The sequence below is a fragment of the Kogia breviceps genome, chromosome 1 (assembly GCF_026419965.1).
Source record: "Kogia breviceps isolate mKogBre1 chromosome 1, mKogBre1 haplotype 1, whole genome shotgun sequence".
In the NCBI taxonomy this organism is placed as follows: domain Eukaryota; kingdom Metazoa; phylum Chordata; class Mammalia; order Artiodactyla; family Physeteridae; genus Kogia; species Kogia breviceps.
Window position 1 is genome coordinate 23,440,255 of NC_081310.1, and position 15,331 is coordinate 23,455,585.

Consider the following 15,331-nt stretch of genomic DNA (forward strand, 5'->3'; position numbering starts at 1 on the left):
GTTACATGATATATTCATTTGTAAAAACTTATGAACTATAGTCTTAAGATCTGTGCATTTTACTACATATAAGTTATATTTCAATTTTATTTTATTTTATGTTTTTGGCTGCACCTCGTGGCTTGTAGGAATCTTCCCCCACCAGGGATTGAACCCGGGCCTCCGGCAGTGAGAGCGCCATGGAGTCCTAACCACTGGACCGCCAGGGAATACCCTATATTTCAATTTTAAAGTGGAAAAATTAAACCAATGATTAGGCATACTTGGCTAATGTCCATATGCTACAGTGTGTTGAAAAGAAGTTAATCTGGAAAAGAAAAATCATAAACCTACGGTGAAGGCAGACAAGTGCTGCAAAGGCTAAGAAAACGGAGAGGAAAGCAGCAGACATTGCTAGCGAGCTGAGCTGGAATGTTTCCAGTTGTGGGGAGCTGAGCCTCTTCTGTAATGTGCTTAATCACTTCTAATTGCGCAGTCAGCTAATTACAGTCATTAGGCTTGCCTTAGTTGAACAGGCTTGGGAATCCCTTGAAGTCATTCCCTTAGCTGATTGGGTTGGACTTTTCTGAGTCCAGCAACCTCCTCAGATTGCAGCCCGTGATGGTGCATTCCTGGTGCTCCAGAAATGATCTGTTTTCACCATGGGGTGTTTGGGCGTACGTGACTAATCTTGGAACCAGTGAGTCATGGGTGTCAGGTCTCAGAGCACAGGGAGGGCACTTGTGGGCTCTGCACTGGCTCTGCTTTCTTGGTGCACCAACCCAGCCTTGCTTGGGTCCAAACCAATCACATTTTGAAAACAGGATTATTCCTGTTGCTTTTGTTTGAAATAGCAAAAGAATTGAAACAGTCTGCATGACCATCGACAGGAGACTGGTTAAATAAATTATGGTTCATGCACATAACATAATACTGAAAAAAGAATGAGGACACTTATCTACATACTAATTTGGAAAGAGCTTCAAGCTATATGTAATCTTAAATCAAGAAACAGAACATAGGGTGCAGTATGAGCGTTAGTATAAAATATAGGGTTGTATGTTTGTATTTGCTTACATATATATGTATGAAGAAACTTTGAAAAGAGACAAAAAACTTAAGAACAGTGGTTGCATTTGAGTGGGAGGGTGTAGGGGTGTAGGGGGCATTGGGGTTGGGAAGTGGGTGGGAGAGACATGGAGTAGGGGGGAATTTTCACTGCCTATTAAAATGTTCAAAATTTGTTAGAAGTAGGAAAAAGTTTTAGGGAAAGGGGGCTCACCCTATCCAGCGTTCCCACACAGTGGTTTGTGAAGGTGTCCTGGGAAATTCATGTACTTAAAACAGTAGTGGAGGGCTTCCCCGGTGGCACAGTGGTTAAGAATCCGCCTGCCAATGCAGGGGACACGGGTTCGAACCCTGGTCCGGGAAGATCCCACGTGCCGCGGAGCAACTAAGCCCGTGCGCCATAACCACTGAGCCCGCGCGCCTAGAGCCGGTGCTTCGCAACAAGAGAAGCCACCGCAATGAGAAGCCCGCGCACCGCAACGAAGAGTAGCCCCTGCTCGCCGCAACTAGAGAAAGCCCACGCGCAGCAATGAAGACTCAATGCAGCCAAAAATTTAAAAAAATTGAAAAAAAAGAGTAGTGGAATTTGTTTTCATTCCTACTTTCTTACATTTAAGGGATAAAATAGATACTAAACAACTGTTTTCCTGTAACAGAGCCGTGGTGGTGTGGGGCGCTCACACCGGGCAGCCTGTGGAGAGGAGGCGTGCAGGCTCTGACCCAGTTGCTCAGGCATCTTCCCACTTTGAAACAGCTCCTCCTGAACTGGTGGTTTTGACTATCACACAGTTATGAGCTGTTTTTATTCTTAGCCACATGCTGTTTAATATATATGCCAAATGGTCCAGGAGTTGACAAAGATTCTTCGCTTGACTGTCAAGCTTCTTTGTTTGACCAAACTTTAGACGGGCTCCTGAACCTTCTCCTAGGCCCGTCTGTGCATTTCCCTGTAAGATCCAGCTTTATCAAGAACCCAGCTAAGTCGGTTTAGCAAGAACCCGCATCCTTCACATCTGATCGCTGGATATCTGATCAGGCTCCCCATCCTCCACCATCCCCCAGGTGTTGTCTGACCACCCTGGCCTGTCTTCAGCAAGAATCCTTTTAGGTTAGTTCAGCTAGAATCCCCTTTACCCCTAATGCTTCCTCTTAGTTGTTTTCCATACACTCACCTCCCACCCTGCTCCTTGGATGTAAATTCCCACTTGCCCATGTTATATTCAGAGTTGAGCCCAATCTCTCTCCTCGCTGCAAATTCCTACTGCAGTGGTCCCTGTACTTATAGCAATGGGCCGGAATAATGTCTGCTTTACTATCTTTAACAAGTGCCATGAATTTTTTTTCTTTAACAGAATCAAAAAGAATACTGATGTTGAACACTACTAGGTAATGTGGAGCACGAAAATCAGAATTCTACAAAAGTGCCTCCAAATTTTTTCTCCAGGTCTGAAAGTTATGATTTATCAATCTCTTAGCTAGAAAATTAAGCTCTTCTACTTCAGAACCTAGTGTTAAAGGGAAAATATTGCAACCAGTATATAAATTTTCTAAGTATTACCAATAAAGACTAAGCTTTGACTTAGAAATGAAAGATGCAATTATTAAGTAAACTCGTTGATTTTTACTATGGGTTAGTAATATCAAGATGGTCAAAAAGTACTTGAAACACCATAGCTAATAAATTAGATGAAATTGCAGAAAATGTGGTCCTTTTTAAATTAATTTTTTTCATTTCAAAATCTAGAAGTCATTTTCAGGTGTATGTATGGTAACAATTTAGTGAAAATGGATATTAATATAGTATCTTGCTGAATACATGATACATGTTACAATGTTGGGTTTATCATTCATTTATTAAGCAAAAATAATAACTAGAATTATATAAAGTATACATGTGATAGGCACCACCTTAAGTACTTTACATATATTAATTCATTTAATCCTCAACAACCCTATTATATACAGATACTAGTATTATCCTCATTTTACAAAGGAGGAAACTGAGGCACAGAAAAGTTAAGTAACTACCTCAGGGTCACACAGTCAGTAAGTAGCAGAGCTGGGTTTCTAATCCAGACATTCTGGGTCCAAGGGGTCCATGTTCTTAACCATAAACTTTCTATTTGCCAGGAACTGTTCTAGGTTCTGGGAATACAATGCTGAACTAAAGAAACAAAGATTTTGCTCTCACAAAACTTATATTCCAGTTGGGGGATACAGATGATTAAACAAACAAGTAAACAAATAGAAATATGTTAGGTGATAAAAAGTACAAGGAAGAAAAATAAAGCAAGATAAGGGAATAAAGAGTCCTTTTAAGACAAGTTAAGGAACAGGATAGGTCATATTTTGGTAGGATGATCAGGAAAGGATTCCCTAATAAGGTGACATTTTGTCACAGAACCATGTAAAGCATGGGAGTGAGCCATGAGGATGCCTGAGGGATGAGTGTTCCAGGCAGAAGGAAGGGTAAGTGCAAAGTCTGACATGGGACTGTTCTTGGCATGTTAGGCGAACACTGAAAGGAGGCCTTTTTTGGTTGGAATAAAATTAGAGAGGGAGAGGACAATTGAAAATAACATCTGAAAGATACCTGGGGGTAAGATTATGCTGGGTCTTACAGAGCAATGTAATAATGTTGGATTTCATTCTGAGTGGGATGAGAAGCCATCAGAGGGGTTTGAGTTTAGAAATCACATGATCTGACTTTTGTATTCAAGCAAAGAAACAAACAGACAAAAAAGGATCACTGTAAGATGATGTGTGGAAACAGAAGATCAGTTCATTGGCTATTTAGAATAATTCAGGTGGAAGAAGATGTTGGTTTGAACTAGGGTGGCAGTGATGCTGAGGCAAAAATTGGCTGATTCAGGGTGTATTTTTCAGACAGAGTGGAAGAACTTGCTCATGGATTTGATGTGAAGTATGAAAGAAACAGAGTAGTCAAGGGGAATGCCAAGGCCTTTGGTCTGAGCAGTGAATGAAGGCCCCTTATTTGAGGCAGGGAGCCTTAGGGGAGGAGCAGGGATGAGTGGTAAATCAAGGGTTCAGTCTTGGACATTTGGAGTTTGATATCTAGTGGACATCGTAGTGAAGATCCTTATAGGCTGTTGGATTTGTGAGTCTGGAATTCACGGGAGAGGTTCGTGCCAGAGGGAAAGCTTTGGAAGTTGTCAGGTTATGGGAAGTGGATGAGATCACTGAGAGAGTGGGTGCAGACAGAGAAGGGATACAAGGACTGGGTCCTGAGGCCCTCCAACATTTAGACGTCAGGAAGATGAGGAAGACCCAACAATTGAAATTGAGGAGAAAAGGCTGGTTCTCAGAAGGATAACTAGCAGAGCATAATGTTCCAGGGGCTAAATTTAAAAAAAAAAACTGTTTCAAGAAGGAGGGAGTGGGGTGATATTAGAGAAAATGGCAAAGGAAGGGCATTTGAAAATTCTGTCCTCCACAAAAACAATGAAAAACCTGGCAAAAATATTCAGAATCAACTTTTTTTTCCAGAACTCTGCAAACTGACCAAAGGCTTACGGTAACCTGGGGAGTGAAGAGAAATGGCTGAATCTCAGTAAGAAAAATGAGCTCTGTGGTGGTGTAACTTGCTTTAGTCTCACCTGTGCCCTGCCTCCACCCCCCCACCTCCAGCTATGTGGTAGCTTGAAAAATAACAGTCCACATTCCTGGTTCAGCCTGGCCAAGGGAGCATAATTGAACTGGAACTTTTTCAAAGCTAAATTCTCAGAGCATTGTCATTTTTTTACCTGTCTGGTGGTTCTCTGGAAGACTCCACTTGTAAGGCTGTCTGTATGTGACCTGACTCAAGCTTACCCAGTGTGAAAACCATTTTTCTTAAGAAGCATCTGTCAAAAAAAAAAATTTACAGACATGTGTTTTAACTTTGCAGCTGCCTGAGGCAGTGGATCACAGTTGAGACAAACAATAGACTAACCAGAAAGCTTAAGGAGAGCTGGGGAATGAGACATCCACAGGGACTTTGAAAATCTAACATATTCTTGGGACTCTAGGCCACACACATGGCACGGCTGGGCATATGCTCAGGGAAGGCATTAAGATCTCACCTCTGACTGTGAGACTCTGCACAAGCAGGAAGAGGAAGAGTTGTCAACTGCCTGGCTGACCATTGAAATCATGCCCCAGCGTGCACACAGAGTCTCTCAGCAAAGACTGGATGATTTATTAGTTCCAGGCATTTAAGGAAATCTCTGTCTTATCATTAGCTCACCACTAAGCTAACTGAGTAGAGACTTCAGTGGCCACATACAACAAAATCAGACTTTATAGAACTAGTTCAGAAAAGTTACTAAGCAAACAAAGAATAATAGTACAATAAGCAGCAGCAACAATGAACCCTGGGTTTATATGTGAATGATGTCTCACCAAATAAGGAATATCAATAAAAAGATAGAAGTTATTAAAAAATAGTCAAATAGAAGTTCTAGAGTTGAAAAATACAATAAGGAAAATGAAAAATTCACTAGAGGAGCTCAACAGTAGATTTGAGCAGGCCAGAGAAAGAATCAATGAAATTGAAGACAGGAGCCAATTCAGATGATCCAGTCTGAAGAAAAGAAAGGAAAAAAGTGAAGAAAAATGAACACAGCCTCAGAAATCTGTGGGATATCATTAAATATAGCAACATACCTATAATGGGAGTTCTAGAAGGAGAAGAGAGAGGGGGAAAAAGACAAAGAATATCTGAGGAAATAATGGCAGGAAACGTCCCAATTTTGATAAAAAAACATTAATCTATATGTATAAGAAGCACACTGAAGTCTACATAGAATAAACTCAGATAGGATAAACAACTAGACACATGATAATCAAACTGTCAAAAGACAAAGAAAGAGAGAATCTTGAAAACAGCAAAAAGAAGCAACTCATTATGCATGAAAATCCTTAATAGGATTGACATCTGATTTCTCATCAGAAACACGGAAGGCAGAAATCTGTGGCATGATATAAAGTACTGAAGAAGAAAAAACCCTGTCAATGAAACATTCTATATCTAGCAAAACTATCCTTTAAAAATGAAGGAGAAATGGAGACATTCCTAAATAAACAAAACCAAGGGCATTCATCACTAGAACATACACTCTGTAAGAAAGAAAGAGTGTCCTTCAGGCTGAGATGAAAGGACAGTAACTCGAATCCACGTGGCAAAATAAAGAAAATGGTAAGAGAAACTACATAGGTAAATACAAAAGGCAGCATAGGTATATTTTTGTTGGTAACTCTTATTTTTTTGCCTGATTTAAAAAATAACTGCATAAAGCAACAATGACAAATATGTGGGGATGGGCATAAAATGAACAGAGATATAACTTGTATACTAATAACAGCACAAAGGAGGGGGGAGAACGGAGCCAGATAGGAGCAGAGTTTTTGTATATTATTGAAATTAAGTTAGTATTAATTTGAACTAGAATGTTATGTTAATTATACCCCAGGGAAACCACGAAGAAAAAAGAAGGGAGTGATCAACTGGGTCAAATGCTGCTGATAGTTTAAGATGAGATCTGAGGATTGACTACTTGATTTGGCAACATGGAGATCACTGGTGAGCAGGTTGTGGGAATGATGGGGGGTAAAGCTGACTAGACTGATTCAAGTAGAATGGAAGAAAAGGAGAAGGAGAAAATGGATATAGGCAATTCTTCCGTGAGTTTGCTGAAAATGGGAGCAGAGAAATGGAGATGGGATGAAGAGTGAGAGACAGTTTGTATGCTGATAGGAATAATTGAGTGGAGTGGGAAAAATTGATAATCGCCTTCTCTGTCTCTGCTATTAAGGAAGAAATTTTGAGATCAGAGGGGAATTGCTGCAGCATCATGCTTCTCACCCAAACGTCCCAGGCATTGGCATCTTTGATTATTGGGAGAATATGTATATACGTACATGTGCATGTATGTATACACAGATTTGTGTGTGTTTTCAATAATACTGTATTAATATATTATGCCCATTAGAAAAGATACACAAAAATGTACATTTTTAGAAGTTTACGATAAATTTAAAAGAAAGTCGATAATTAAGATGACGTATCATATAATCAATAATACCTCAGGCACTCAGACACTCAGAGTGAGGTACATTGTGAATAAATCCATGCTTCAAATATCTTCTTGCTAATTTTGAATTTTCTGGCTTTCTATCAGCTGCAGTTAGATTCATCCTTGCTCTTACTTTGTAGTGAGTTTATACCTAGAAGAGTAGTAATGATTGTTATTCGTTGTTTTCTTGTCATTCTCTCTACCTTCATTATTAGTATTATCTTCCAACTGGGTTTTTTTGGCCCAGATTTTATTTTAACTTTATTATGGAGAATTTCAAACAAACATAAAGAGACAGAATATGAACCCCAATATATCCATCATACTCCTTTCTCAGTTATCAATTCATGACCCATTCTTCCCTCCAGCCCTGTAGCATTTGGAAACTAATCCCATGCATTTTATTATTTCATCTGGAAATAATTCAGTGTGTATATCTAAAGCATAAGGACTCTTTAAAAAAAAACCTAACTACAATGCCATTACCATAACCAAAAAATAATTTGAAGGAATCTTTAACTTGAAGTAATGAGGGAATCTTTTCTTAAAAAAAATTTTATTGGAGTGTAGTTGATTTACGATGCTAATTTCTGCTGTACAGCAAAGTGAGTCATTTATACATATATCCACTCTTTTTCAGATTTTTTCCCATATAGATTATTACAGAGTTTTGAGTAGAGTTCCCTATGCTATACAGTAGATCTTTATTAGCTATCTATTTTATATATAGGAGTGTGTGTATGTCAATCCCAATCTCCCAATTTATCCCTTCCCCTGCTTTCCCCCTGGTAACCATAAGTTTGTTTTTTACATTTGCGACTCTATTTCTGTTTTGTAAGTAAGTTCACTTGTACAATTTTTTAGTCCACATATAAGCGATATGTCTTTCTCTGTCTGACTTACTTCACTCAGGATGACAATCTCTAGGTCCATCCATGTTGCTGCAAATGGCATTATTTTGTTCTTTTTTTAATGGTGGAGTAATATTCCATTGTGTATATGTATCGCATCTTCTTTATCCATTCCACTGTCGATGGACATTTAGGTGGCTTCCACGTCCGGGCTATTGTAAACAGTACTGCAATGAACATTGGGGTGCATGTATCTTTTTGAATTATGGTTTTCTCCAGACATATGCCCAGGAGTGGGACTGCTGGATCATATGGTAGCGCTATTTCTAGTTTTTTAAGGAACCGCCATACTGTTCTCCATAATAGTTGTACCAACTTATATTCCCACCAACAGTGTTGGAGGGTTAATGGAGGGTTAATCTTTGCAATAAAAAAATCAGGTCAGGAAAGAAGAGTGTTTTTAGTACAATAAAGACCCAGCAGCGCAGAGGACCTGGCCAGAGAAGCTCACAGCTGTGCCACCCCGGCCCCGCATGCTTCACTTCTGCGCTGCGGGGGACACGCTGCCTCAATCAGGTCCCATGGCCGGGCCGGCCTGGACGCCAGGCTCTAGCGTCCATGAGGAACGGTGAAGCTCAGTTCACGTCTGGATTTTATCACAACCCTCTCCCCCCATTGCAGGCATCAGCATACAACAGTCAATTTTCCTAAGTAGAATCAATAAACAAGTTTCCAAAATGTTAAATGTTAATTCCTCAAAATCATCTCGGAATAAACGACAATCCTTTGGCTTGAGTATTTAGTTTTGTGAAAGAGTCACTAAATTGTTCTGATTTCCCTTTTCTCCACCGACATCCCTGGACAGAGTTGCAGACCAGGGAGTGGAAACGGTCAAGACAACCGGGGCTCAGGTCTGATACCTCGGGCTGACGAGGAGACTTGGGGCCACTCCGTTTGGGAGGAGGCACTTCCTCAGGGAGCAGCTACCTGTCTTCCGCTTCTTATCGAGCCGGCCGCCCGCCGCAGTGCTGGCCTGTGTCCGCTACTCGGAGGAGGGCCGGACCTCCGCGAGGAGCCTTGCCGACAGGGGTATTCTACCCCGCACGCACCGGGTCCACTGCTCGGGCGACCCAGCCTGGGACGCGCCCACAGGGACAACACTGGTAGCCAGAAGAAAAACGCGACATGTGGGCGGGGCCGGGCGCCGGAGGCGGGCCCGCACTCAGCCGGCCCACAACGCTTCCGCCTTCTGTGGGAGCCTTTTGTGGGAACTGGGAGGGGGCCCTCGTTACATAAAGGAGAGCACGAGCCGGCCCAATGCAGTCACGTCAGCTCCTTCCACCGCCTCCCCTCCAGTCCCGCTCGGAGGCCCGGCGAGCACCGGCCGGGACGTGACATCCAACCGCTGGCCACCGCGGCTGCGCCCGCCGCCTCATCTGCCGAAGGGCTATTTCTCGGGGTGCACCCGCATCGAGCACCCACCCCTGCAGCCCAACCTTTACCCAGTCTTCCCAACTAGAGGAAAGGGCTGCAGGTAGGGAAGAACGGGAGCGGCCCGCGCGCTGGGGCAGCCTCCCATTGGCTCTTCTCTCTCTCTGCCCTCCGTCCCAATTGGCCGCGGGTCGAGCGCACGAGCCGTGCACGCTGCCCCGCGCCGCGCGACGTTGGACTGGGGGGGGCGTCGTATGGCGGCGTAGCCAATGGGAGCGGTCTGCGGGGCGGGGCTCCCGGCACAGGGTCTCTGGGCTAGGGCGAGTTGGTAAATAGATCCGGGGTGCGTGCCGGGTGCCTACTCTACGGCGAGAGCGCGGAGGCTGCGCGAAGGTGACCCCTGGATCCCAGCTTCCTGCAGCCGGGTAAGGCTGCCGCCCACCGCGTTCCCTGGGCGCTGTCTGCCTGCGGCCAGAGCTGCGCTCACCACCCGCTTGGGCCCTTCTTGTATCCTCAAGTAACAGCGCGGCTTCCCGTTTGCGAGTTTCATTTGCCTCAAGCTCCGGGCCGCGGCGCGTTGGGCGCCCTGCGGCTGTTTCCTACCCCCGTGCCCACCTTAGCCCATACCTGTCTCGGGGAGGGGACGAGGGCCGCGTGCTGGAGCCATGGGTCCCCGGAACGCGCCGAGCAGCCCCGGTGACCTGATGCCTTGTCTCTTGGTCGTCAGTACTGCTTTTTTGCCTCGCTTTCTCATAATAATATTTCTCTTCACGCCTAGACCCCTTTGCACTGTCTCAGGGGCGCTAACTGCCCCTGGCCCCAGGTTTGTGCCAGGACTTTGACTCCCTTGACCCGAGCCAGCTGTTGGGTGCCACATTTGGGGGTTTTGGGTGAACTTGGGAAAGAGGACTCTTCTTGGTCCTTTGCTCCTTTGGCTTTTATTTGGCCCCTCCTCCTACTTCTCCAAACGCCGGGGGTCTTGTGAATGGTTTGGGCTTAATTGCCTAAACTCGTGCCTTTGCCCAGTCTCTGCCTCTCTGCCGAACCCAGGCCAGTTCTCCCATGTGTCTTGTGGGATGGAAAATGTTGCGGGGGCAGGCCTGGATGCTGGAACTCTCCATTTGGATGACAGGTGCCAGTCCTTTGAAGGGTGAGAGACTTAATGTGCAGCCTCTCATCCAGGGTAGGGCCTGCAGCCCATTGGAAAACTTGTCCATGCTCACTTGCGCCTTGGGTGTGCGTGACAGAAGACTGAAGAGCTGGGCCTGCCAGGTCTAACTTGTTGGCAAAGGATTTGAGCATGCTTGATGCCAGCCTGCCAGTGTCAGGCTGTGCATGGATGGGTCATGCTGGCAGGAGGGCCCATCTCCGGAGAAGAAACAAAGGGGAGGCTGGTGGTTCTCAGGAGCAGTATCTTTAAGACTGGTGATGACTTTGGGCATTTTCAACTTTGCAAATAATACAGACAAGGCAGGGTTAGGATTTGGGGCCTGACCTTGGGCAACTCAAAGGAAAAGTGAACTAAGGTGGTTTGAGCACTTACGTGTGTGTCACATAAGACGGCGTTTCTCAACCTTCAGCAACATCCCTGGCCTCTATCCATTAGATGCTAGTAGCACCCCCCCCCCCACTATTTGTGACAACCAAAAATGTTTCCAGACATTGCCACATGTCTCCTAGAGGACAAAAGCAACCTTGGTTGAGAACCACTGAGGTAGAACTGTAAAAAGAGTCTTTCCATGCTGCCAGAGGCCCCCTAGGACTTGTCCATGACTGGCTGAGAGGTTTATGTAAAGGGTAGCATCTCTGTCCTAAACCAATGATAGAAGCCCTGTAGGTTGGGCTTTAATGGAGTCCCCCAGGGGGAGATAGGAGTGAGATAGGAGGTAGAAACCCATGGTCATTCGCTGTGCCTGCTGGGTGCATGGCAGTGACTGGCTGGGTCCAGAGTACAAAAGAAGTGGGAGACTTGTGGTTTCTGTCTTTGGGGACTTTGCAAGACTGTGGGAGATATGCATATGAAATAACCATGGGGCAGTTTTTAAATAGCAAACAAATTTATGCTGTCTGAATGCTGGCAGAAGGGCCAATTCAGTTATCCGTAAGTGGCTTTTCCAAGGTGATGCTTTGTTCATCCTTACTGATTTGTTGAGACATCTCATATGTCTTATGATGTGGGAGGGTGCCAGGCCTGTGTCTGCAGAGAGTAAGTGTGTGGCTGCATTTCAGACGTATATGTGGGTGTATGTACATGTGCCATGTACTCCTCCAAGAGAGAGGCTACCCAGGAGTGCAGAATGGACACGTGTACAATTTGTACAGTTCTTTTACAGTTGATTGAAGCATCAGAGACAGCCATTTCTTTTTGTGCGGGGAAAGACACTACTTCTGAGTCTAGATTTTGCCTTCACTGTAACCCAGAATTTATGCCCCAAACCACAAAGTCCCAAACTGGTGGGGATGCAGAAAAGTGAAGAGTGGTGATCATTGTACAGGGCAAGGAAAAACATCTGAAACCCCTACCATGAATTTCTTTTTCTTGTTGTTAATTGATCCTATGGGGATGTATCAGGATTTTCCCATAACATTCCTTGGTTAGTTAGGGTGTCCTTTGGATGCCCTTTCTTGCCTATGGAGAAGAATCTGGACAGGGAGGTCACTTCTCTTTTCTTTAGAGGAGCGTATTATTGGGAAGCTCCAAACTTGGCACGATAATTTTCCATCAAGAGCTGTGGACACTGAGTCATTATCTTTGTCAGTTGAAACAAGAGCTGTGTGCAAAATTAGACAGGAATGTTTGAGAGTTGTCTTGATCTGATAGTGGCATCTGGAAATAGTTCCAGCATTCTTGCTAAACAACAGCCAGGAACCTGGGACAGCCAGTAGAAAGAAGAGCCGGTGGGAGAGGGGGAGTGCGAGGGCCCTGTGCCTTCAGGAGTTGCACCTATGCGGGGGATGGGGTCCACTGACTCTGAGGCACACCCTGATGTGTCTGGGTGGGCTGCTCCCCACACTTTTCAGACCCAAGTGGGTATCCCCTGGTCTGTCCACAAGCATGTTTGTTGTGGGGTTACAGGCTCCTGAGCCCTTGACCTTTTGCTTTGAGGTCAGGGGCCCACAGAATATCTAACATTGGAAATGACCCTGAAAATCTCTTTTTATTCTCCATACTTGGATGTGCTTTATTTTTACTCTGCATGTAGAGAAGGATTCATGAGAAAGCTGAGTGTTTTTCACTCACCTTGCCCTTTCAGGGTATTGTAGATTCTGTTGTAGTGAATAGTGAACTGAGTTCTTGTCTCTGGAGTCCTCGACTTGCTTTTTTTTTTTTTTTTTTGGTGGTACGCGGGCCTCTCACTGTTGTGGCCTCTCCTGTTGCGGAGCATAGGCTCCGGACGCGCAGGCTCAGCGGCCATGGCTCACGGGCCCAGCCGCTCCGCGGCACGTGGGATCTTCCCAGACCAGGGCACGAACCCGTGTCCCCTGCATCGGCAGGCGGATTCTCAACCACTGCGCCACCAGGGAAGCCCTCGACTTGCTTTTTAAAATATCCCATTTCCATCTGGCTGAGGGAGAGGGGCTGCACTTGGTAGAAACCTGGAAAATCCCTGTGTGCTCTAAGGGTTGGCGCTCCTCCACATCCTGCCCTGAAGAAAAGCCCGCTCTGGAATTGTGGGTTATTCCCTTGTTGAACAAATATTGACTGATTGTCTGCCTTGAGCGTGGTATTGGAAATATAAAAGTGAACAATTCCTTGGTTCCCGGACCTCAGGGAATTGTAATAAGGGGTGTGCAGGTACCACCTAAACACCCTCAGTGTGGTTTGGACTCGGGGTCTAGATCAGACCACTTCTGGCTGGTGGAAACGGCAAGGCTCTTGGAGGAGAAGGCATGTTAGCTGGGGCTCTGAGGATGAGCTGGATTTCAGCAGGAAGAGGCAGGAGTTTGGAGGGGTGAGGGGCCAGTGCCTTCCAGATGCTCTATGCTGAAGGCCAGGTTTTATTTGTTCCCAGTTTGTTGCAGACCAGTGCTTTTGCAAAACACAGTACAAATGTCCTGACAGTGCTAAATTGCTGTGAAAATTTCTGAGCCCTTACTCCTGTAATCTCATCGAGGATGACAATATGAGTCCAAGGACCATTCTGTGAGTAGCATTGGTCCAGGCAGTGGGCTCTTTGAGCAGAGGCATTGGGGTGGGTGAGTGCCTGGTAGGGGCGAGTGCAGTCTGGCCGGAGGGTAAGGAGTGGGAGGGGAGCAGTGGGAGGCTGGGCTAGGGAGCAGATTGGGGTGAGTCCCCCACCCAATTTCCTGTTGAAGCAGCTTGTGTGATCTGCCCTTAGGAGTTTAGGATACTCTGAGCAGCCCTGCTGCCACTGTGCTTCCGTAGGGTCGGGGGGGCCAGGAGGGCTTTGGCATAGGGCTCCTGGTAATTTTCAGCTGACAGTTCAGTTCAGGCCAGAAAGGGTTCCCTGGGCACCCACAACTCAGCTGCAGCCTAGTGGGCTCTGGCAGAGAGGGAGGCGGCTCCCTGCCCTGGCATGTGCACAGTGGACGTGGGTACCTGTGGGTACTGGCAGACTGTACAGGACATAGGGCGGGTGCAGTCCTCTGCTGTGGGAACCCAGGGCGCAGCGGTGCTGGGTCTGCTGGAAAAGGGCTGGGAAACTGCCTTCCTGTGCTGGGAGGTCTAGGAGCTAGGGCCTGAAGGAGGAACAGGTTGAAGGATCTGAAGCTGACGCCTGAGCAGGGAGGGGCAAAGGTGGGCGCTGCTGTGGGGAGGAGAGGGGAGGGCACGCAGGCAGGCAGGCTGTGCAGAATGGGTCTTGGAGTGGGTCACTTTGAGGGGTTAGGGTGGATGGGGAGGGAGACCCGTGAGGCGGCCCGGCCTGTGAGAAGTGAGGGCGGCCTGAGTCCCAGGTGGCGGGTGGTGGGGAGGTGGAATGAAGGCGTAGATTCAAGAGATTATAAATCTGTGCAGGTGGACTCTCTAGACTCAGTTACTGCTTGGCCACTGGGCTGAGATCTCTAGTGGCGGGAGGGGTGGGGACTGTTCGGGGTGGATGGTGGTGTCACTGCTGAAAACAGGGGGCAGAGCTAGGCTGGTGGCAGAAAGATGGTGATGTTAGTTTTAGACAGGAAGGGGTTGAGGTGCCTGCGGGACTTTTTTCCTATCCTTTTTTATGAAGGTACAATTTGCATACAGTAAATTCACACTTTCTAGTGGGCGGTTGTGCAGTTTGACAAATGCATATAGTCATGTAACCATTACCACCGTCAAGGTCCAGAACGGTTCCGTCCTCCCCGCCCCCCGGGTTCCCTATGCTCCTTCATCGGTGCCTGTGGGACTTGCGGGGAGAGACGTGGCGTGTGTATAATTGGATTTGTTCTAGAATTGGGCCAGTGGTTGAGATGGCCTGCCCAGCCTGGGAATGGGGTGCACGGTCCTGGGGGAGCTGCCAGCCCGTGGGGAGGCTGAAGCAGCCCAGGGGATAGCGTAGAGAGCAGGGAGGATGGGGCTGGGGACCAGGCCTGGGGGACTCCGGGTGAGCCATGGGAACCCAGCAGAGGATTTCAGGGGAGAGGGTGGGACCCGAGGGAAAGCCGAGGAGGGAGGTGTTGACTCAGGTGGATGGAGCCATCAGGTGGCCTTTGTGAGTGCCACAGAGGGGGAGAGCGCGGGGTCGGGGCCAGGCAGCCTGTGCTGAGGGAGAAGGGAAGGCAGGGTTGCCCGGGATGAGGCTGAAGGAGAGGCAGAGTCAACGGGAGGTTTTTCAATATATGGTGCGTGAAAGCCGAGAGCGGGGTTTGTGGGCTTGAGGGGGAAAGCTTTTGCGGAAGGAGACATTGAACGCAAAATGAAAAATAGGTCCAGGGCGAAGTCCTAGAGGAGGAGGGAGAGGGAGGAGGGGAACGGCCACGGCCAGTGCG

At 46.6% G+C, this 15,331-nt stretch overlaps 1 protein-coding gene and 1 long non-coding RNA gene across 5 annotated transcripts in view; both read left to right on the forward strand.

Moving 5' to 3' along the window:
* Window positions 1–4,542: 4,542 nt before the first annotated feature.
* LOC131759700 (uncharacterized) lies at window positions 4,543–7,210 on the forward strand. Of its 2 annotated transcripts, none has more exons than XR_009336539.2 (3): window positions 4,543–4,618; window positions 6,519–6,628; window positions 6,861–7,210. It is a non-coding gene; the product is annotated as an uncharacterized lncRNA (long non-coding RNA). The 2 variants fall into 2 exon arrangements; XR_010839629.1 differs by having other exon boundaries at window positions 4,549–6,244.
* A 2,013-nt stretch (window positions 7,211–9,223) lies between these two features.
* COQ8A (coenzyme Q8A) overlaps window positions 9,224–15,331 on the forward strand; it is a 52,624-nt gene continuing 46,516 nt past the window's right edge. Inside the window, exon 1 of one of the 3 annotated variants that reach the window (XM_067028910.1) lies at window positions 9,224–9,506. The gene's annotated coding sequence lies outside the window, so the exon portion shown is untranslated. Of the gene's footprint in view, window positions 9,507–9,692; window positions 9,829–15,331 lie in introns of those variants that run through there. The other 2 variants (XM_059068874.2, XR_010839638.1) reach the window with 2 other exon arrangements.